The sequence below is a fragment of the Chaetodon trifascialis genome, chromosome 8, assembly GCF_039877785.1.
Source record: "Chaetodon trifascialis isolate fChaTrf1 chromosome 8, fChaTrf1.hap1, whole genome shotgun sequence".
Classification (NCBI taxonomy): domain Eukaryota; kingdom Metazoa; phylum Chordata; class Actinopteri; order Chaetodontiformes; family Chaetodontidae; genus Chaetodon; species Chaetodon trifascialis.
Window position 1 is genome coordinate 21465783 of NC_092063.1, and position 24893 is coordinate 21490675.

Here is a 24893-nt window from a genome sequence, read left to right on the forward strand (position 1 = left end):
ATTTGCACCTCTGTTGACTTTTGGACATTTCTCAAATTCCTTCATCCATTCATGTCTTGTGTGTACGTCGTCACATGTCAGTGCGCACTGGCCTTGTTCTAGTGTAACTTCCAATAATACAGTGTATCCTGAACTCACATATAGTGAGTGTACGGTCCTGCTGTCAGCCACTGTTTCCTGTGTGTCACTGGGAAATTCTCTTTGAATGCTGACACACAGATTTGCCATTAATGCACTATTAAAGTACCAGTTGGCATGCCGACAAGCCCAAACCCAAAGATATTCAATGTATAATGACATCAAAAAGGGAAGAGCTGCAGCTTCTTACTTTGGGAAGCTGGAGCCTGACAGTGTTTGGCATGTTTGCTTGCAGAAAATTGCTGTTGATTAATTTCCTGTGATTAATCAGCTAACTGTTTCAGCATTGCTGACGTGAGTAATCTATTAATCTTTACAGCCGTGCTATAAACATTAGCCACTGGTTACACCTCACAAGTAAATGTGGACTTGATACACTTCCTTTTGCTCCCCAGCCTCACATTTACTTGTTTTCATTCAACCTCCCTAATTGTTTTCCTCCTTTTAAATGCTCGACCTGTTTTCAAACTCCAGCTACTGTACCCTTGAGTTTGATTGATGACTCTCCTCTTTCATTTTCTGGAACTGCCTGCTTAGCCCATGTGGCAAGTGCACACTTTTATTCTCCCAAACTTCAAACGCCAGGAGAGAAACTGATTGATGTTGCATGCTCACTAAATTGCTACCTGTAACATGCAGGGCTTAACAAAAACTTATGTTGTGGGCACAGGTGTTTTCTTAGCAACAAAGGTGGAGGTGGGGGTGGAGATGAAGGAGGGAGTGAGGGAAAAGGAACATTATTGTTGGAGATTCTGAGATGGAGATGCCGTTTTCAGGATAGAATATCCAGGAGAAAGAAACAAATTCAGTCTTTTTCCTCGCCTGTTCCGTGTGGCAAGTCACATACAAAAGTGCTCCTCCAGTCTGAATAGGCAGAGGGAGTGAATTGTGCAGGCATACAAGCAAGGGTGAATTGGCAGAGTCAGTCTTGTGCCAACAATAGCCGACGAAGCTGCATGATAAGGATGTTGTGTGGAAGTGCAAACCGGATCGTGATTCTCAGGGTTGAGATCTCTGAACAGCTACATGGTGCCACTCACTACAGGCCTTTTCTCTTTTTTTGTATTTCTGTAAAGTCAGAGGAATGTTGTTGCACAGTTAGTGGCCAATGCTCTGTGGACACCCAAACATTACACCAGGTAAAAGTGTCGCCACAAAGCACATTATTGTCTAAAATATGCTGTAGTATTAAGAGTCCCCTTAATTGAAACTAAGGGCCACCGTCCAAACCTTGAGAAGCAGCCCCAGACCAAAAGTATGTGAACAAAGGAGTTCAAATACTGTTGTAGCTCTTCTCTCTTGAGTGAGAAGAATAACAGCTGGAGGAAAGTGTGGGGGTAACTGGGTCTGCTGCAACTGATGTGTGGGTGTGAACAAATCACACTTCATGTGACACTTGGTGTTTTAAGAATATGTTCTCTTGCAGGCTTTTCTTGACACATGACATTTGGTGATTATTTACAGTGGATAAAATCCTACTTTTTTGTTTTGGGGAACATCTATTCAAAAGGTCAGTTGTGCACTTAAATGCCAAACAGAGCATTGCTGTGTAAACGCTCTATCATTCAGATTTACTACCTGAGCTGGACCCAGATAGCTGTTCTCGATGGGTCAAGCAGGCCTCCTCGCCGTCAGGGTGCACTGCTTTCCTCTCAGCGTGTTGCTCTTGCTCACTCTGCAGTGGGAGGCCATGTTTGAACTGAGGCCATTGTGATAAGTTGCCGTGATTGAAGGTCGGAAACGCAGGTGCAGTGAGTCAGTGTTTGCTCATTTGGATTTGTCAATTGGTGGTGATAAGAAGCAAAGAGGGCTGGAGTGAGCAGGAGGGAGAGGGGGAGAGCGATAGAGGTGAACAACCTGTTCATTAAAGCAGCTTGCTAATGATTTACAGGAGTTTGAGAAATGCACTCAGTGGAGTTAGTGAGCCGAAACGAGGAACAGAGGATGAATCACAGCAGCCCTGTTTGTCTGACAGTTCTGGATGTCCGTGTCCCAAACAGCATAATTAGAGAAGTTCAAACAGTTGTCTGTGCTGTAAAGCACCATAGGTCTCTCAGAAGGTTTGGTTGTTTTTCTTTATGTATTTTTATTTTTTTTGTCTAACTTTCTAAACACAGGCACCATGACATGGTGAAATATTATCGAGGTAGCCATGTGTGAGTTTGATTGCAGGACGTTTTACAGGAAGTTATGAAAAGAAAGCATTTGTACGGTAGGTTTCGTGCATTGAGGCAAAGTGAGAATACTGGGAAATGTTTCAAATTGAGGTTTTATGACCAATTTGTGACCTTTTTTTTTTTTTTTTTTTAAGAAAATGACAAAGAATTGGAGTTCCTGGTCAGTTTTGAGATCAGTTACACAAACCACAAAGGGGGAAGTCTATTGTAAAGCAGCCAGAGATACCAGATACGCCATAGAGATATCTTACTTAATAACATAAATAGACCAGAATGCGGTGCATCCACAACACATGTTAAGGAGGGGGAGCAGCTTGATCAGACACACCCCGTCGTTCGTGAACAGCTCGGTGAACATATTCTCATATTCCACATTTTCATAAGAGACAAGTTCAAGCGGGTTTGTGCAAAAGGGCATTGTGGGAATTATAAAAAGCCACAGCCAGGAGCAGCGGCGGGTGCACCAAATAGTTTGACAGTTCATTACAGAATAGCTTTGGAAAGCTGCAACATATCAACCAACAGATAATATCTAGACATCTTGAGAAATGTGAGAGAACAGTTTTATTCAGACAGTTCCTGAAATTCTAATAACTCCTCTCTCTGAGAGCCATTGCTCAAGCTCATATAGATAACTATCTCTGCATAATGAAAAATCATGGTTGGAATGACTGCCTCGGAACAGAAGACAACTCCTAACCCCTGCAGGTTAACTGAGTCAGATCCCACTGGGAAGGATAGCTCTCATGTCTGACGTCCTCCATAACCTCCTTTGCTTTGCAGCCCACTGGACTTTGAGGCAGAAACATAAGTCTCAGACATCTGGTTATCATTTCTCAACATTTTAAATTGGATATTGGGATTAGCCTGGCTAACCGTGTGTCCCTGGACTCGCTGTTGATGTAACTGGACTGCTTAGCTTGTAGTGGGCAGAGAATCCCTCCTGACTTTCCCCGAGCTCATAAAGCAATCCCAGCACTTCCACTGCACGGCAATGAGCAGCTGCAGGGCTCAGGTTCAACCACGGGGGTTAAAGCCCAAAGCCAAAGCATCTACCATCACCACCAGCCTGGACTGTAGCCCAGACAGTAGAGCGGACGGCTGTCCAGTAAGCCCCTGGGCTACAAACACAGAGCGTTCAGTAGAACAAAAGACAAAACAAGCAAAACTAAACCCCAAAAACCTCTTCAATTTCCCTTGGGTTTAGCTTTGGTTTTTGTGAAAGCAAGGCATCTCATCTCCTGTCAGATCAGCCATCCCAGTTATAGATCATTCCACACCAGTTCTTTATGGGACCAGAGGGACAGCTGTAACTGTATTCATGTGGACCATAATTTCATTGTGATCCTTTCGCTCAAACATGATCTCTGTCTGGCTCAAAGCTCAATTCAGCCCAATTGGAGTAGGGAAATTTTAGAATACAAATGGTTTTCATCAGTTTGCAGATATTCTTTGTGCTTGGAGGAGCTTGAGCATTGAGACAGATGATGCAAAAAGATAGTGAGACAGAAAGTTTTTAAAGCTTTTATTTTTTCTCTCAAGGCCAAACCCTGCAAAGTTTCATGAAGTAGCCACTCTGAGACACAGTGTTAAAGCTCAGTTTACAGCGCTCAGTGCATTCCAGAGGTGAGTTTGTAATGAAATGTTCTAATTTACTCATGTACCATTTTTTCCCTCAAGCTACGTCATTTACTGTGTGTTTAGCTCAGTTAGTGATTTACCTCATTTACCATCGTTAAACGTTAAACATCAGATAACGTACTTGAATTTGCTGCATTCAGTTGTGGAGAGAACAATTGTGTTTATCAAGATTCAACGTGGATGAACATGATGCGGGACAGCAGACGGATGTGTCATTCATAATATCATGTTGTTCAGCTATCCAGCAAAAAGAGACGCCTTCGTGCAAATTATCCGAAATGTTTTTCAAGTGATTGTTGAATTCATGTTTTTCTTTAAACTTTTCATGAACAAAGTATCCTCTTCTGAAGTTACAGTGGTTCTCTGTTCAGATGGAGTGAATTAGTTCCCTTCAATACTAGCTGTAAAACATCACAGCCACTTTATTAACAGCCCTCCTCTATACAGTGAGTAGGTCTTTATGCAGCTCTTCCTTCTTAAACTACAGTTATCCATCACTGTAGCTCCTCATAAAATGAAACTTCATTTTGCTTTTTGCAAATGAAATACATCCCGTATGGCTCAGTAGCAACAGGTCTCAGATCATAAAGACTACTGAAGCTCTTCACATTGGCAGGAGTATTAATTGGCTGTAAGGTTTATGACATCGCTGAGTCCATCAAATTCCCCCTCCCTCAGTGATCTCCCATGGTTGAGCTCTCTCACCCAGATCCACTCCACCACCTCCTCTGCAGCCATCTCTTGGCTAAAGTCTTGGGTAACCATGGCGATTACTATGGGAACACCCCTGCCAAGCCTTATTAACCCTCGGCCTCTCGGGATCCCGTTCTTGACAGCTGGCGCATAGTGGCTACTTCCCACCACGTCCTCCCCATTCAACCAGGAAGTGCTCCCTTTTCCCTCTGGAGGTGGCCAAAGATTTGGAAAACCTTGGCAGGCCTCCAGTGGATGTCTCAGCTAACCCCCCCCCCCCCCCCCCCCCCCAACTACTCAACGCATGTCTGCACAGTCTGCTTGGTTATTCGATTGGTCAAACATGAAAGGAAACCAAAAAGAAGCGTTTTGGGAGGAGTATAGCCAAGAGCAACCTGGTGGAGGTGGATGAGAGTAATTCTGTACCTCAGCTGGTGTCAACCTAAATCGCCTTAGGCCCCTGCTACCCCTCTGTACTCCAGTGATCCAGCGGCTGGAAGCACGAGAACCAGAGCCAAGTGTAGACTGGCACTCATTATACCTAATAAGAAGCAGATTCTTAAAACATATGGTCCCACTTGATAAACCCCCAGAGCTCAGGGAGGAAATGTTGTATTTCCAGCTTATGAAAGCAGTCTAGAAGCACCTGTCAGTGTGTTAGTTTTTAATTTGAACTGCTTTTATTACATTACGTTGAACTGCTGTGGAGACAGGCAGCTGTTTAGATTGTTTAGGTCTCTTTGCTTTCCCTATAGCTTTTTATACAGCCATATGTTTCTCATCATGTACAAAATCATTTAACACCCACACACACTCAACCACAGTGCTGCCAGTCAGTGTCAGCCACTCTTGAAATACTCATTGAAATACACCACACAAAGGCCAGTTCAAGAAAGTTAGAGCCACTTATTTTTGGATCTTATTTTTTAATGCCCACAATTGAGCATTTACCAGCATTTACATTCATTTTGGACTGAAATTTGTTAATTTCAGTGGAATCAATGCATTTCTTGCGAGCACACTTCTCTAGAGTTGACAATATTAAGCTTGTTTGAGGGAGTGTTTTTTTTGTCGTGCACTGTAGAAATGCGTTGTCAGATTGTAAACCTGTCTGTGATGTTGAAATTCTGTGTAACTTTGCTGGAAATGGCTGTTGTTGTTAAGATGTGACTCAGTCTTGGTATCTGTTATCTCCCGCTGGCGTCTTCTCTTTGCTGTGGCTGGAATCATCAAACCCTCAGACAGCTCTGGGTCAAAAAGGCAGATAAGAGATGACAGTGTCCTCAGTGGCGCTGAAGCAGATATCTATGTGGTCATAGGTCACAGATTTCCTCTGCCTGTTATGATCTCTAAAATGCTTTGATTTGTGTACGTTCAGTCTTATTCGTCAGGCCAGCTTGCTATTATTGAACCAATATTCTCTAATCTTTATCGGAGGGCAAGATTTTCTGAGTAGTCTTCTGAAACATGTCAGCATTGGTTGATTGCCAGCTCCCCATCTGCGTTATTAATTCCCCTTATTGCAGCTTTCATATGCTAATCTAATTAGACTCATCTAGAACAGTTTGTTAATCAAACATACAGCAAATAACAAACTGTAGAGCCTGTTCTGCTCAGTGGAAACCTCTTCGAGCCTGAAAACACCTTCCCTCACTGAAAACAAATCCATGACAGGCGTAATGCTGGAGATCACGGCAAAGTCGTGATTCAGAGCGCGTTGCTGTGTAATTATTTGAGCGCTGCATTTCCCTCGGCTGCTCATTTAGAAAACCTCATTGTCATGTTAAACTCTCATTAACATGACACTGGCAGACATGATGCTAATGATATTGGAAATTAGCAGTAATTCGGGCATCTGGGAGGAGTTGTTTTACACTGTAAATCAGTGAGCTCAACCTGAAGCCTGCTTTACACATGTTCATGTTGTAGCTCTCAGCTGTTTTGGCTTATTGTTTCCGTTTCCCCGCCTCTGCGGTAAAGTTTTTTTCATGTTTCAGTTCAATCAGCAATGGATGTGCAGACAGGAAATGTATTTATTGGTCAAAACACACTTTGTGTCGTCATGTTGAAGGTAAAATATGGCTGGGGGGTCAGCAGGGAATGTTCTTGACTTCTCTGACTGAACAAGAGCTGCTACAAACTCAACAAGGTCTAAAACTGCTCAAGTTATAATGAAAACGAGCCAGTTTGTCTTTCTGTGTGACCGCAGTGTCTGAGACGGCATTGCCAGATGAAGCCAACAGACAGGACTTGTCCTCTACAATCTCCCTCAAGATATATTCAGAAAGGCACTGCTAGTGATGTGTAACCACTTGAATCATCACTCAAGCACGGCATTTTCATCAATGTTTCATTTCAAATTATGCAGGCCTCAAATCTAATTCCTGACAGATTCATCCAGCCATTTAGTTTGCCAATATGATCTTCATAGAAGTGTCTCCTCATGAGGCAGTCATAAGCATACAGATTCATCATGAGTTTGATTGTTAAGACAAAAGTGTTGCGTTGTGTCTGACAAAAGGATTAGAAGCATTTTACATGCTTGACTTGATTGAAATGCTTCTGAATATAATCCCCTTCATTTGAATACCTAATGAGAAGGATTTTGTCTGGATTCTCACGCATGATGTCTGTTAATTATTGCTGTAAAATGCAATTGTACCTTGAAATTTCATTACCTCAAAACAGTGATCAGGAACCAGCACAGCTCATGTTGAGCCGTCTGAGTGCATATGAGTGCGAGAGTTTGCCTCTACCTACAAACAACCCTGTGTTCCCTATAAACATGTAGCCAGTGCAAAGCTATTATCAGCAGTGATGGCAGGCCAAACAGAAGCTATTCATTAGCTTTAAACAACTGTGGCCATCTTCTGTCTTTCCTACCACTGTTTCAAAGGCACCTTAGCAACCATGGGAACAATACCAGTGCTGGTCATGGCCACAGCGCGTGTGTGGTCCTGTCCCAGCTATAAAAGCCGCAAGACAAAGCACTTTGCGACCGCGGACTTTGCCATGAGCAGGTCAAGCTGTTTCCTAAGGTGAACGCACTTGTTTGTTGAGGGACAAGCCAGAGGAATGCAGCCACAGTGCCTGTGAAGTGTTTTGTGTGACATTGACTTGGCCAGGCTTTGTATATAGTAAGCTGTGTTACTGAGTCATCGACATGTGAGGCATATTTGACCTTTGGCACTTGCTTATACCCCGAGGCTGTCCCTCTCCAGGTTGCTTCTGAAACACATCAATAGGCAATCTTGTGGAAATTCGATAATGTTGGTTTTCCCGGGAAAAGTTCAATTGATGGGCGAGATTTGATGGGAGGTCTCTCAACAAGGGTTCTTTGTTTTCCTTTAACTATGCGAGGGTGACTTTCATCTCTAGAGGAGAAGAGACTGCAGCAATCCAGTGGATGCTTTTCTCCAGGACTGATGGAGATCAATGCGGCCTCATCGTTTAGGCTGCTCAGTCGATGGTCCCTGGGCTTCTCTGTAACTAATGTGCTCTTGCATTCGTTGAGCTGACTTGATGTGAGCATCGGCCTTCTTTTCTATTCACAAGAAGAATGGTCCCGTCAGCTATGCTTGGGGAGACGACTTCATCTCTCCACTGGTAATTAGATCACAGCCACCGCTTGCTGAGGAGCCAGAGAAAAGCACATTGGGCCCACAATAAATGAATCAATGCCACTGTATCTCCATTTGCCTGGTACTGGGGGACAACAGGGAGAATGGAATGCTTTAATGGAAATGCTGTGGTGACCTGGGCAGAGGAGGCAGGGAGCAGCTTCAAACCGTTCCTCTGGGAGTCCTTTGCTGCCAGCGTTCCTTTTCAGAAGCTACTTGTGGCCGTTGTAAAATATGCAATGAAAATGTTAACTTTGTTTAATGTCTTTGGGACACGGAAAAGCAGTCCTCCCTCCACTCAGTCTTATTATATTGTAGTGTTTCAAGCAATATGTGTCTCAGTGCCAAAGCCACAAAGTGCTTTTAGCAATCAAATTGGAAAAAGTGATCAGGGGTCAGAATGGAGGGTGTTGGATCGTGCATACAAAAGAGAAAAACAGCAACAAGTCAAGATGGCCAGCTGTGGAGAGGAGGATAGAGGAGCCAGGCTTTGAAATCTCTCTTGTTCTCTTTTGTCATGCTTGACACAACTATTTCTGTCACTTTTTGTACGTACAGCCAGTGCAACGTTATGAATGTCGTCCAGGAGAGGCAGTTCAAGTGGGGCTGCTTGGAATGACCACAAAGAATTTTGATCTCGATGTGGTGGCACAGCACGTTGTAAGAGCCCGTTCTGATAGAGTATACTCTAGCCCAGAATCCTGCCACCATTGCCTCGCCCTGGCTGCATGTCACTGTGAAAATCTCTCTAATCTCAACACAATGAATTGTAGAAATGGCTTACTTCAATACCTCCTTGAACCATTGCCTTTAAAATCCGACTATGAAGTGACCGTTTTTGCACTAATCTGTACAAACATGCAACAGCAAAAATGCCAGTCATTTCAGGACTATACCAAGGTCAGAATCCACGCAGGTGTTTGGAGCCCCATGTTATTACCCCCCCATCATTTTTTGGGCCATTATGCATGCTTCCTCTGTACAATGCTGGCCTTTTTTAGCAGAATACCTGTGTCAGGGTGCCGCTGCTCTCTGAGTTCCTTTGCAACAATGGGATCCTTTCTCATTCTACTCCGCCCTCCTTCACTCCGCTTCCCGCTGAGAGCCTGCAGGCAGGCTTTTTTGTCAACACATTCAATAAGACCTCTCAGCTTTGCTGTGATTCATTACTGTAGGCGAAGGTCAATGTCCTGTGCTGCAGTGCAAATGCAGAACAATGCCAGCATTAGCACAACAGATGTCATATTGAGAAATGCGACCATGTAATTGAAATGCATCCATCGTGAATTAAGGCTGTGTTTTTGGCTCTGATTGATTCATGGCATCATCTTACCGGGAACTCATTTAGGCGAGCTTACTGGCATCGCTACACACACACACACACACACACACACACACACACACACACATACGCACACAAGTATACACATAATAATAACACTGACACATACAGGACACTTGAAATCAGCCTGATTCATCAGTGAGATATTTCAGCAGGTCGACGGTGAGGCTTATGCTGCCACTGCAAGTTCACTCATGTTTCCTCCGTTTGCTCTTTTGTTGTTCCTGTATAAACTCATTGTGTTTCCACAGTCTGAAGTTCTTTCCTGCAGACTACAAAATCTCAATAGATGCTCATGCAGACTTGTTCTCCATGGGGCTGCACTGTAATGACAAACATGTCTGGTGAGTGCGAGAGTTGTGGAACGGAGTTGATTAATTTTTCATAACTTTAAAATGAGAATGCACTGTCCCCATGGGGAAATTAAAGTAGTGTCTCCTGAAATAGTTGAGAAATATCAGCATGTACTAGTTAATTTTTCCATCAGAAAGCACATAGACATCAGCCAACACCAACAAATTACATTTTTTTGAGCACTGTATACAGCTCGTGGGATTGCTCGTGACTGCTGTTGCTGTGGTGAAGGGTACAATAAAGCACACACATAAAAGCATGCAGCATTTGGATGATACAAAGTATACAAAGTACTGCTGATGTCAGTAGATAACAAAGACTGTGAGCTAAATGAAGGTGAGAGCAGAAGTTTTGGAGAGAACCTCAAGCTAATGCCACACAAGCCTCCCAGTCTGACCCCAATTTCAATTATGCCTCTGTCTGACTGGGAAAGTCTTTGTTTGATGAAACGTCGTGTCTCGTTGAGTTTCCAAGAGGCTCCATGCTGCTCTGATGAGACACTCAGTGCTGTGTGTATAGGGGAGCGATGTATTCTGAATAATGCATATTGTGTGTGTGTGTGTGTGTGTGTGTGTGTGTGTGTGTGTGTGTGTGAAAATCCATGAAGGAGGTATACTAGTCTGCCATCCCAACTTGACCCAATTTTGGCTGCTCATGTGACTCCAAAGCCACCGTAACGCTGCATGTACTACAGTGACTGGTGGGTGTTAGCGAAATTAATGTTTCATAAAGAAGATAAATAAAACAGAAAAACCAGTCGGGCTTGTGTTTTAAGATGTTTTCCCAGGCCATGTCCGTTCTTATCAAACTATTACCCAGCCAGCGGGTGAGATATAAATCTGTCCCAGCAATTAGAGCCTTTGTCTGAGGATTTGAGAAAGTTTGGGTCTGCGAACACACATGCACGCACACATATATGCACGCACACGCATACATGGCAGAGAAAGTAAGTGGAGGAAGAGAGGAAAGGAGGAAAAATGAGAGAGAAAGAAGCAAGATCACAGAGCCGTGCAAGTTCTCACTGCTGGAGGTCAAAGGTGACAGCTTGAAGTGGTGGGGAGGGTGGGGAGGCTTGGGGCCCCAGGTCAGGTAGTCCCTGAGACTGGCAGTCTGTGGGAACCACAGGTCAGACACACACACACTAATAAGTAGTTATTGTCCAGCTACAGACACAGGCACCACAGGTTGGACAGAACACTGTCGGTTCCCGTCGGTTCGCTCACAAATTTCTTGTTATCAGGACTAAAAGAAGCTTTTCTGGTCATTACACTGTGAATTTCCATTTAAAACTCTTTCAGATTGGCATTTTTGATTAACTACACACACAGAGATAATGACTTTCAGCCATTTTTCTCAGGTAATGATGTCGCATCTGTTTTACTCTTTAAATCTGTCTTATTCTATTTAAGCTTATTTTTGGATGGATGTTATTTTGTTTTGTTTTGTATTTTGTTTAATCCACAAAGCAGAATGCGAGAGTCTGTTCCTGTCCCCGAGTGATGAAGTTACACCGCTCGTCAGTCAAGTGTTGGAGTTTTCTCATTGGCCCGTTGCTCTTTCAAATTGAAAAGTTGCGCCCTGTCCTCAAATTTGTCCTCAGGAGGTTTTTTACAGCAAAGTGCAGGTAGTCCTTAATTGTGTCCTCAGGGGGCTTTTCAGCATTTCCACTCCACTGCTGCTCATTTCAAATCTATCACATGCTAAGAACAGAGTAAAGGTGATCAGAGATCTTGGTTCCTGCTATCTGAAGACTAAAGACTTCTGCTTCGTTATAAGTTTGTTATAAATTCAAACAACTTAAACAAGTTTTGTTCCTGCTACGGCACTTTTTTAGAATCAAACTTAGCTCAACCATATCATGTGATATGCTCCTTCAGCTCAGTGTGCTCGTTCACTTTAAGAACAAAGAGGACTGGGGCTGCTGCAGAAAAATATAAATATCCAGGAATTCACCTTACAGACGCTACTGACTGTCCATACAACACTTTGGCACAGTTTAGCACATTTACCATAAACTAGGTTTAGATCAAGTCCTGTCAAATCCTGTTCATGTGTGTCTTTTTCTGTTGTCTTTCTCTATTGCCTTGTGTGTCTTTTATATCTTTTGTTAATGCCTCTTATGTAAGGCACTTTGAATTGCAAGTTTAGTGCTATGCAAATAAACTTGCCTTGTCTTGTCTTACATTGTTACATGCAGTGTGCCATTTGATGGCCTTTTTGTTCTTCATTTTTGCCTTCCTTTGTCAGTTGACAGTGTAGAAAGACGGGGAACAAAATGGGGAGAGGCAGGGGGGTTTGACAGAACAAAGCTTGATGCTATCATTTTTCTGTTTTTTAGCTAATTCTGTTTTTGGTATACTCCGTAGATTTAATAACACACAAGTAGCACATTCAGAGACTGGGGTGTGTTGATAAATAGCTAAATGTCAAGATAGACCCATGTGGTCCTCGTCTGTCATGTGTTAAATGTGACAATGAAACGAAAGCCCTTATTTTTTACTGTCATGCATCACCACGTGCAGCCAGAGCATGAGGCTTTTTTTTTCTTCCTCCAGAAGCAGTTTGAGCTTGAAGGAACCTTTCAGGTCTACCTGTGTAAAGCAGAAATACGCTGAGTCATAGCTGTCACACTTAGCCGGTGAAACCACTGTGAAATGGAAAGGTGAAGTATGCTGTAATGTCACCTGTGAAATCTTGACATTTCCCCACTTTCTGAATTAACGCTGTCAACCTGCTGACGCTCATAAATCTGACAGATTGCAGTTTGGAAAAGGCTCAGTGTTGGGCCGTGTTTGTCAGGCCTCTCTGTCAGCCCTGTTCTATGGACCCCCTGCTGTACACACCCCAGAATTGATGAATTACATACCGCACATGAAATGCATCACAGGCGGACAACATGCTGCAGGAGTTTCCCTTCCCATTTGTTTCATACCCCATCATCTAGCGTCAGAGAGAGCGAGGGAGAGGAGGAACAGCCACTTGTCAGTGCACGTCTGTGTAATGCAGAGAAAACGTAAGATTGCTTTTCAAGATGCACTGTTCTTTGTTTTGCATTTCAAGTCTATGTTACAGTCAGTAGTAACAGTAAATGAAGCCTTTTAGCTGCATGTTTCACGGTTATCTTTTTCCTCCATTCTGTCCATCGCGTCTGCAGTTGTAGTGGAAGCTGTCCACTGCTGCGCACCCACAGACGGACGAAACATGCGACATGTTACACTACAGACAGGAAGCTGCTGCTATAGACTGATGCAAATATTTAATTGGATTGGACTTGGCCAACAGCGGTCGAATAGCTTAATGAAAAGAGAACTCTTCATTAATTAATGCACTCCTTAATGTGCTGATCATGTTTTTAGCCCAGCGTTTGTGTCGAACACTGATGTTTCAAGTAATTCATATATCAAGGGAGCTGAGCTGCCTTCTGAAAGTAAATAGCCAAATTGGATTGAATTGTTATACAGTGTGCTGCAGTGTTTTCTGCCCCTCCACTTAGAGGCTAAATGAGATGAAGTACATTGTCCTAGCCACACTGTTACTGTGAGCTTGTCATGTCTGCAATGTAGGCTAAGCTGTGCTTTAGTTTATTGTTTGTGGTTGAATAGCACGCAGCGTTTAAGGAGAGGAAGGGCTACATATCCTATTTCTTTCATGCGTCTTGGCATCTGTCTGTGTGTTTTTTTAACATGCACCAGCCCTGCATTATGTTTAATTCCTCTATTGTCAAAGTTAGCTCCAGTTCAGGGTTGGGATCCTTAAAGCAAGGCAGCTCACCGCCTGCAGGCAAACTTTCAGCTGAGCGCTCTCTATCCTCGTACTTGGAAGTAAGAAGCATTTCATGATTTACTCATAATCTGTTTATCAGCCCGATCAAGAGCACAAACAACCTCTCAGAACAGAAAGCACAATCTTGTTTTTTTTTCTTTCAAGTTCAAACATTAACCCCTGATTTTGCAAAGTCATTTTCTGCATGTCATTAACGCTGTAAGATATTCTGAAAGATTGGCATGTTTTGCTCCAGTGCCTCTGAAAAGCTTTTACTTTTTTTTCTGACAGAAATTGTGGCAGCAATCTCTCCCTTCTGCATCACAAATAAGGCTGCGATTTGTGAATGATAAGGTATCAGAGCGCTGACCCCAAAACATCAAAAGGCTCCACACCTGCTGCGTGCTAAGCTGGGCCTACTGTGACATGATCTGCAGCTGATAGTATTCATTCATAATTCCACTGTAACCCAAGAAAACAGCTACTGCAGTAACCATAGAGTGAAGAGAACAGCCCGTCAGTGTGTGTGCTGTGCTTAGTGTTCAAATGAAGTGAGTTCATCCGTCTTAGTAATACCAGCCCACCATCCGTCCTTTCCTTTTACTCAGCACATACGTCTTGGGAGAGTGTCAAGTACAGGTCAGTATGCTCCTGGCAGCCCAATCAAGGCTGATGAATACGAGGACAGCTAAGTGCAGAGCCGCTGCAGTAAAACCACTGGAGTAAATGAGGGATGACTCGAGACGAGGGCTAGGATGAATATTACATGACCTTCCATTGCATTAAGCGCTATGAAATTTAAGCATGTTAAAAGACTTTATTTCAAAACTGTCGCATTTAGGTTCAGTATAGGAATGTCATACGTACATGATTTCATGCTCTTTGCATCCTCATTGTGTCCCTTGTCCAAGGAATTCACAAATCAGCTGCAGTGAATGAGGCTGAATCCTGGAGAAATGAGCAGGTTTAACCTGCACCTCATCAGTGTGTTGCTTTGTGCACAGATGCCCTGTATTATTATTTCTTGCTGGGTTCATTTTTCTGAGCATGGACCAAAGTCTGATTGCCGCCCCCAGTAACCCTGCTTTCTGACTCTCAGACCTGTGTCTGCTGTTTTATTTGGTGGTCTGCTGCAAATGCAGCAAAAATGTAGACAAATGTAATGGGAGGCTTAGCACAACCACTGGTACGGGCTGCAAGTTATTCTCTGCTCTTACATGAGTGAGGTTCTTTATTTAATGAATAATTATCTGATGATTTTGTTTTGGCATGCTCACGTGATTTTAATTCCTGTGGACATTGCGCTCTCCCTGCAATTTAGCTAGAACCATTTTCAGACCTCATCATTTAGGTGGACTCGCCTGCTGTTTCTTTCATCTGTACCTAGAATTGCAAAAAATGTTCATGTTTCTGTGGCGAGCCGCTGCTTAATTGCCAGCGTGAAAGTGGCCTCTTTAAATTGACATCTAGCCAGAACAGCATACAATCAAGTTTGCTTCTCATGTGGATGAAGGTGCAGATTTTTATGGACTGGAGGAAAGAACTTGCAGGACCACCTGATTAATGTCTTTGACGCTCAGTCTGCATTGAGAACTCCTGGCAAAGCCCTCTGGGAGCTTCTGTTGTCAGCCTATTTTAATTACAGGGCAGGTGGAAAAGAGCCCCAACAATTGTTTGGATTTTTGCCTTCCTGAATTTGAAAGTTGAAACACTTGGCATCCACCATTTTCCTCTTCCATTCTTGTAGTCAGGATCTTAAACCCCTCCTGAATAATGACACTATAAAAACTTAACGCCCTCAAGCCACAGGCTTTTTGGAAACGCTCTACAATCCCCACATGACTCAATCACAGAATTATCAAATCACTCAGAAGGAGGCCTTCTCAAATCCTTTCAAAAAGAGTCAAAACGTGATTTACTGTGTCGTGACAGTTTTCTTCATTTGCTCAATCTCCACTGTTTCAACAGCAGCATCACGCCCCTCTTTGCACAGGTGTTAGGGGGTGAATTGAAGTCAACACGACTCTGGAGAGGAGCACACAGTATTTATTGCCCTGGCCCAATAAGTAAAGGGTCAGCGAGAGGACTAGCAGGGTGGGTGGATGGGGGTGGTGGATGGAGCTTGGAAGAAGAGTTGACAGAAGTGTCAGTGGGGGTCATCTGGCTGGTGGTTGATGTTAGGATGGGGGGCAGGGGAGACCAAACAGCTGGAACACATGTCAGCAGTACAGAGACCTGGGCCTGTTCCTCCTCACACCCTCTCCTCCAGATCTGTTTATTTATCTGCCGTTCTCCTGCTTTGCAGAGGGCACAGAGCAGGCCGGCCTTGAATGAGAGTAGAGATGATTCAAATGAGAAATAAAAGGCAAATGCAAGTCGCCATGCCAACTGCTGTGTGAATGGGGATCTATTTTTTTTGCATTTTTTCAGCTGACACTGGATTTTTCAGCAAGGCACTTGAACCGGTCTCCTCTTTCATCTTGTTGATCGTGTCACCAAGGACAAATCGATGTGTCTTTTCAGCAGATGAAAGATGATGACATTGTCTTTCCATCCTCTTTCAGGCTGCTTTAGATCTACTGTTGAAACTAAGAGTTTTATTGATTTCTTATTGTTTTTTTAAGAGTTATTTCAGCAGCCAACAATTAGATGTAGGTACATTTACAGTGCGGGAAGTGGAAGAGTTGCTGTTAGCCTGCAAGAACTCTTGAACTGTTGAATTTTGTCAGATTTTAAAATGTAGAGTTTATAGTTGGCATTGCTCCGCTTTCATTTATCCAAAGCCAAGCAGTTCTCTTACACGTAGAATCGATTTATAGAATTTTTATTGGAGTTAGTGATTTGTTGGATCTGCAAAGGTCATGTATAATCGAGGAATGTCTCAAAGCCTCAGCTGTAAGTCTTGAAAACGGTAAGCCCTTTCTAAATTTCCGGAATTTGGGGGACGCATCACAATCACTGCAGTAGAGGCCAAAATATCGGGACTTTTGGTCCCTAGTATGGACCAAGCTTCCAAAAACACTAGATTACATTTCCCATGATGCAGCCCAGAAAAGGCCTTTTGCTTGGCACTCCCGGTATATAACTACATACAAGTGATTTTACAGGTTGAGTAGTAAAGACCTTCATGTGTAAAACTGGTGTAGTACCGTTTTAAAGCTGTTTTAGGGTGTGTGTTCTGTGTGTAAGCTTGTCCTCTCGTCCTTACTGAGGGCTTGTCCTGTAAAAAGTGGCCTGTTTCCCTGGTCCTATCCCTTGCCAAGCACCCACAAAAAAATCTAATGAAATTGTTGCCTTGGATCCTGCATGCTTATTGCATTAAGTGCAATCAATAAATCCTTTTTGTACGCGTGCAACCTCCGTCTCCCTGAATCTCAATAAAGCTGAGTGCTCTCTGCGTAATGAAGATTGCTCGGGAACTTGATTACTCTTCATGCTGTCAAACTTATGGGGTCGTTCTTGGCAATTTCCCCTGCACTGTACGGGCCATTACTCGACATTTTTTTAATACATGCGTATGCCGTTAAAACAGCGATGCTATATTATTTCAGCCTGTGTGCTGAGTCAAACTGCGTCACCGTAATGAGACAGCATCCTAACAGATACTCTTCTCTTTTTCATGCAAAGTCAACTCACTGAAGGTGTCACTGTGATTCTGATAAGCCATTCAGTGTGTCGCTATTTGAGTTGGAAATCACTGTGCTGCTGCTTGAACCTTTGCAGGTCAGAGCCAGGCTGTGTTGCTGACTCCTCAAGGTTCTAGGGAGCTGTTTCCATATGAAGTGTCCTTCCTGTCTGGGATGTGTGTTTTTCAGTAGACAGTAGACTAGACTTCAGTTGTAGAACTGTTCAACCTTTGGCATAGGTGTGCACATCTGCACATTTAGAAGAGCCTAACCCAGTGAGTTAAAATTCAGTCAGAAAATTCCTTTACTGTGAATTTCTGGCCTATTTCTTAGACAGGATTTCCACTTCTAAGTTCTCTCATTAGAGCTGTTTATAGCTGAAAGCTCCAAGACAGGATTGACTCAGCCTAATAGTGGGATTATTGCCTTTGTCCCTTTTTTCTTTCGCCAGTGCTGAGCAAGACTTAAGTAGACTTGTCCCAGTTTCCTCACAGCCCACTTTGGCCCTTCTCTTCGGGGTGAGAAGAGGCTTTAGGGACCTGCTGGGTTTAACCGCTGCTCTTGTGACCGAGCCTAGATGGATAGGGATGGATATCACTCCTGACTGGAAGAGAGAGCAGCAGCACAGAAAGGAGAGAGGTCTTGTTTTGTCTAGAGCTCTTTTCCCACTGCAGGGTATCTCTTCATCAAGGCACAAAGCTGGATGATAAACTAAGAGCTTCTCTGAGAGCCACCATTCTCCCTCATTCTCCTCTCCGTCTCTTCCCTCCCTCATCGTCTTTTCAGTATTTTCAGAGAGATGTGAAGCTCTTCCTTGTGGTGCCCAGGCAACCGTTTTCACCAGAATTACATTCAGGATCACGGATCAGAGCTATTCTGCAAATGAAGCGATTTGTCACAGCGTTCACGCCTCTCATTAGTCAGCACTGATAAATCACGCATTGTCACCTCTAGGTCCCAGGTTAAGCTCCACAGATTACAGACGTGACATTCTGTACTTTGATACTGTTATCACCAAATAAGGCAAAGAAAGAGGTGATGCACAGCCTTGGATCAAACATAATAAGACAATGATTTGTCTTAAAGCTGCATTCTTTTTCCACCTCCTGCTCTGAAGTCTTATCAGATCACTCTCCTCTATATGATTTTCGGTGCTCATTCATATTCTGGGTCAGCAAGCTTGCCTCTACAGTGCCCCCAAAGCCTTTTTGAAATATGGATGACAGAGGAAGGTGCCCACTGTGGCTCCTGCATAATCATGCCAAGTGGAACCTGTTGGTGAACTGATCCTCAGGCTGTAAATATTTCAGTGCTTGTCATAGAGCTGAAGGATGGTCTCCAAACAGTGGGAAGGGATGGAGATGGAGTTTTTCTGTACTGCAGTTAATACTTTTCCTGTCCAGTGGGAGCTATGGAGGAATACATATTTTCCGTCATGTAGACACAAACTCACTGACTGTGAACTATAAGCACTTATCTCTGAAATATTTCTTGTGGGCTTGCGCCTCTGGTTGCTGATTAAACCCAGTAAACAAGAACTATCTCATGAACGTGACTTGATGGCGGATAATTGAGCAAAGCCCAAGACTAATTTAATTGTAGCAGTTATAATTTAATACTAATAATTTTATACAATGAAGAACTAAGATGGAGTAGATGGAGGTGTTAAAGTATGGGGTTGCTGAAGCTTTAGTGACTTACCTTGTTTGATTATCAGAAAATGCTTCAGAACCATCCTGACAACCCATGTTTATCTCAATGACTGAAGCATGACAATTCATTCTTAACCTAATATAATAAATAGTAGTTTTTGACAGAAAAACCCAAACTCAAGGTCCACTTATTAGCTTTTTCTCTAACTTTCAATTGTGTCAGTGGTTGAAGTTTGCTTAGTCGATGTTTTCTTCTCGGCCAAATATAAAAGAAATGGTCAGACGCATCGTCTCCTAATCCGATGATGGAGAGGCGTGAGTGGAGGGGGTGTCTGAAGGTGTTTGATCGTCAGACAGGCAGTTCTGATGGAATATACAGGCCTCTCTGTCCGCTGCTTCTTTTCTCTCCCATTACTACATTGCCATAAATAACCCAAAAACCTAAACCAACAATGTCAGCTAAAATCTAGTAGAAGAAAAAATCAATACTTATTTTGTTGTTTGTTAAGTCAGGGGGCTTGATGTAACTTAGTTGTGGTTCAGATAGGCAGATGCTTGCAGCTCCAGTCTGAATGCAAGTATAGATCTTTACCTGAAATGTGCAGATGATTGATGATTTCTACCCTTATGTGTCTTGACACACAGTGCTTCACAGTGCTAGTGAGATGGAAGACCATTTATTCTTCCACACAAAGTGTCCATTATAACAGTAGTTTGGTTTGTAGCCCCCATAAAGCCCACCTCTGTCTAGACAGCACATTATCAGTGCAGTGATTGTATACTCTACAAATGTGCTGATATCTGGCTTTAAGCTTAGCAAACAGTGTCTAATCTTTTCTTTTCTCTCTCTTTCATGTGCTGTCTCCTCTTTTGTCCTGCCAACGCCCTACCAGGTAAGACCACTCCCTTTGCTTTAATCTCTCTATCATAATGGCCATGGTCTTCTTCAAACCACATCTGCTAACCCCCCCCAGCTCCATCATACCTCAAAGGACCACCGGATCTGTAGAAATAGCCATGTTTGAATATTTGCTACAGAGTTTATGTACTGGCTTTGTTGGAATAGCTTGACTATATACCCAGTTTTCATCTTCATGATATATTAAGCTAAAGCATTTTATAATTACAACATGTTTTGTTGTATACCTGGTGCTTTTTTGGCATCCATTTCCCTCCCATGTTGTCTCAGGTAGACACCACCCAGACCTATGGTATTTCTCTGCCCTACTTAGCCATATTCCATGTAGCCATCAGCTCCTATGAGTTTGACATGGTTCTGCATGGAAAATGCATTGTCAAAAATGTGTTTTAGCATGTGTTTTAGCTTTTCTGGAGAGGTTGCCAAATGAGAGTGCACTGTCCTGTTGTGAGTATTTTGTCTGTGCTTGGTACTCTTCGCAGCAGCACTCAGCGAGACAGTGAGAGTAATGTGTCCAGTCGGGTCTCTGTGTCATTTAAGAGAACCGACAAGGACATTGAAAGAGGAGTGAAAAGCTCTGTACAATTTAAGTAGGGGAGATTATAGTGAGTAAAAGCCTAGTGCTCCATTTTAGCAGAGCCCAGCAGCTGGACTGTCTGGCTATTTGTTTTGAATTCTTTGTGCTAATAGTGCTGATCTAAAGCACACTGGACGGGCCTTCACAAGCAGAAGGTTTCGCTCAGGCAGATGCCTTTTGCACTTTGATGGCACCTCAACCATCGCTGATCATGACACGTTGAAGAGCGGCAGCAGAAACAACAGAGGTTTGTCAGGGGATTCGGTGCTGTTGCCAGGGAAGGTCCCAGAAGGACTACTTTTGTCATGCATATTAAAAGAGCTGTTCAGTCAAAACAAGGCTGCTCAGTCTGTCATTAACTCTCCCAGATGACGGAGTTGTCCTTTCATGTGTTCTCCACTCAGGGCCCTTCCCTTCCTGTTAAAGCAGTCCCAGCCAAGTCCCTCTCCCTGGACTTCCAAAACTGAGGTGCCTGTGCTGATGGGCTGAGACACATTCAAAGCTGCTGCAAAATGCATAAATGTACACCTATGACCAGGTGTACAGGACAAGTTGGGTCGCCCAGTGGCTCAGCTGTTCTTTTTGACATTGCATCTACTTTGGAGAGCATTTGTGAAAGGCTCCGCTGTCAGTGACTGAAAATACGGGTCTCATGTGAATTGAAGCCAAAACATTACTGAGGACATGCACAGCTACTCCTCGTGTGTCTTTGATTGAGGTGGCAGCGTTGATGCTAGCTAGCGTCGGCATTTAAGTACCTTACAGTGTGCTGTAGCATTACTGAGAAACAGTGGAGGCTTTGTGCATCGTAATAGGATTTTAATGCCTTCTCTTTGTGGCTCAGAGAAGATTTCTGCTGATTAAATTCCAGACCGGCCTTGTGAATTGAACCAGCTTTTAAGAATAAAAACACCTGAAACCCTAAGAAGCACAGAAACTGAGCAGCAGAGCGTGTGGCTTTGATGTCTAGTGGCTGCTATCTGTGTTGTTTATACCCCTTCATTGTCACACTGGCTTATTGATTGATGTCCAGTTTTACGTAAGCTCCGGTTTGTAAAGGCAGAAACGGCCGTGTTTGCTGCAGCATGCCAAGCTCTTCTCCCTTTTTGGTGTGGGATTTCTTCAGGCCTTTCAGTGGAAGTGGCCGCTACAATGGCCACATCATGCCGCTCTGAGTGAGACAAAACACCTGTCAACGGTGGTCACGCCTCATCAAAGTGGGAGGTCCCCCTGTCACTCAGTGCAGTACCCCCATCCTTTCCTTAATACCATGTTTTTGGAGGAGGAAGCTCTTAAAAGGGCCTCTTCAACTGTCCGCACAAGTTTTCCACCATCAAATGCACCTTTTTTCTTCCCAGAGATGAGGTAGCCTGCTTGAGTTGCTGTGCTCTTGGTTTGCCTGCGTGCGCATATTTGAGTGTGCTTGTGGGAATGTTCGTGTACAGCCATAACACCACCACAAAGGTGGATGGTCTTGGCCACCATGTCACAAACAGCAGGGTGCCCCTGACATGAGGGCACACTGAGCGGTTTGATGTATGTGTGCGTGCATGTGTGTGAGGATGCTGGAATGCAGATTTCATATCCTCCCAGATAATGAGATTAAGGACGTGCCATCTGAGGGAGGAATTCCAACTATTCCTCTTCCAGCTGCAGACTTGTGCTGCTCAGACATAGAGAGCTGGTGCAGGGCAGGTCTGCATCTACGCTGCTCTTTTCTCCCATTCTCTTAATTTAGCCGCTTTTCAATCGATCCAGAATCGGCGAAACGATTCACATAGGTTTCCTGTAATCTCCTAAAAAGATTTGGAACAGCAGTTTCTTAACTGGAAGTTTGTCAGACAAATGACTATTTACTCGGATTTAAATGGATCTCTGTAAATTTTTCTAGTAATTAAGATCTTAGCAGGGTTTTCATAGACATTCCTCTGGAAATCACCAAATCTCTACGCAACTACACTATGTAATTACTATGTCATTTCCAGTTTCTTTCTGAAAAACTCATATAGATGAGTTGGTACTTCCTCGCAGAACATTGTCTCTATGTTCTCTAAGAGTACATAATCTTTACTCTTTCTAGGAAACGTCCAGGGAATTCTTAGTAAATTAGGGGAGCTATAAAGTGTCACGAAGAATATATGAGAACCCACGTGTATAGGCCTCGTAGGATTTTTCATCTTTGTATTAAATGTCCAAGCTATGATAGCAAAGTTGCGATACACCAGCTAACAGTCGTGCTAGGACTGCAGCAACATGTACATTGGAGGTGTTTCACAAATTTTGCTATGAGGTTCATCATTTAACACGTAACGTATTTCAGCTACTATTATATGCAGATCTTTTCTATCTATAAAGCTCTGCGACAAGTTAGCAGAGACTTTTTTTTATTGAGGAAATTTTGTTGAAATTAGTGCGTTCTATTCAGTTCCCTGACCTCTCTCACCACCACGTGTCTGTCTGTTCTGTAGAATGCTAAGAGCAGTTTAGGATGTAGTCTGCTCTGGCAAAAAGACGGTACACTTATTATGGCATGCAAAATTATAGCCGAACACATCCCCTTTCCTTTGTAACCAGTCCTTGTTGTTACTCTCAGAAAGTGGCTGTCAGGTGTCACTGAATTCAGAGGCAGGGAGCTCTTGAAAACTGTGTGTGTGTTCTTTTATTAATCACTGCATGCAACCGCACCGGTTACATGACTGCCTGTGTGTTTGTGTGCATGCATGTGTGTAAAATCCTGCATGCCTCTGTACCAGTTCAGTACTGGGATCCCACACAGTGACAGGCACTGGGTCGCCCACCTACTTTATGGTGTGTGTGGGACTGTGTGAGATTGTGTGTGCAACTTGAGCCCCTCCACGTGACAGCTCTAGTTCCATCCTGCCCATTCACCCATAAAGACTGGCCCACCTGAGACACACACACACACACACACATACACACATACACACACACACACACACACACACACACACACACACACACACACATACAACCTCGCACACACACTCCCAGAGTGGGTGACTTCCGACATGGGACCTCTCTGGCATTTTCCCAGAGCCTCTTCCTCGGTTCACAGCTAAACAAGAAAACGATGTACTGCACAGACTTCAAAGCCCTCAAAGTGTGTGTGTGTGTGTGTGTGTGTGTGTGTGTGTGTGTGTGTGTGTGTGTGTGTGTGTGTGTGTGTGTGTGCATGCGTGCGTGTGTGTGTCTCAGGGGTGAATAGGGAATGAAAGGCACACCTAAGCAAAGAGTAGAGATGTCAGGTAGGAATGGTGCAGCTCTGAGAGGCAGAGACCTTAAGAGATGAGACAAGTTCATACATGTCTGAAGCTGATCCTGTGTCAGCCTGCACAGACATTCCTCTCTCTTTCTCTCACTCTGATTGTGTGTGTACATGTGTGTAAATGCTGTTTCTTTGGATCGAGTGAATGTGATGGGCAGAATTTACTCATGTGTGGCGCTGATGTGTTTGTGTGTGTCTAACTGCACTTGGCACAAAATGGGCTCATAATGTCATTTTAATGACGCTGTAATAGTCTAATAATGAGCAGCCAATAATCATCATTTGCCTAATGGGCATAGCTTCACAGCTAATCACTTGGACATGGATTCAGTCTTTCAGTCACTCCACCATCTTTCCTTCTTGTCCTCTCCTCACCCACACAATGTGACACTGCAGTAAAGCCACAGTTGAGAACTTTGATCACTGATGATGAGAAATGTTTCCATCAACTACATTTATGTGCATTCATTCCAGGTGACTAGATTACACAATTAATTAAGGACACTTCACATAATGTCACTGCTGCTTCCCACCTAAGATGGCATTGATGTTATTTTCAACTAATGAACTTTTCTCCAGTGATCCACATGTACCCTGTGAGGTTGTACTGTATCAGCTAGCAACAAGCCATGGGCCCACGTACTCTCATCACCCCCACACGTTTATTATGTAACAGTGAGGTCTGTCTGTCAGTTGTTCTGTCCACCACTTTTATTGACACAGAAATATCTAACTATTGGAAGGATTGACAAAAAAAGTCAGTACAGACACCTTTCCTCCGGCTGCACTAAGAGGTTCACAGGTTGACTTGTACCATCACTTTCATGATCCTTGGACTTTACTAATCTGGCATCATCACCAGGTGACTTGATTTTGTCTAGTTCTTTGTGTCATGGCTACATCCCTGCAGAACTGAAGACATTCCCATCAGCTTTAAGTGTACTTCGCTTTCAGTGCTAATTAGTATATGCTAAGATTCAAGATTCAAAAAGCTTGATTGTCTTTTACAGGAAGTAATTGTTGAAAATCGTCTGAGGTTTGGGGCAGCCTCACGTAACTGTTAGCATAGCTGTAGACTAGTTGTTTATGACCATACCAACTTTGTA

At 43.4% G+C, this 24893-nt stretch overlaps 1 protein-coding gene across 5 annotated transcripts in view; it reads left to right on the forward strand.

The window, feature by feature from the left end:
- Positions 1-24893, forward strand: part of agrn (agrin) — a 240347-nt gene that overhangs the window by 21643 nt on the left and 193811 nt on the right. The window lies entirely within an intron of this gene.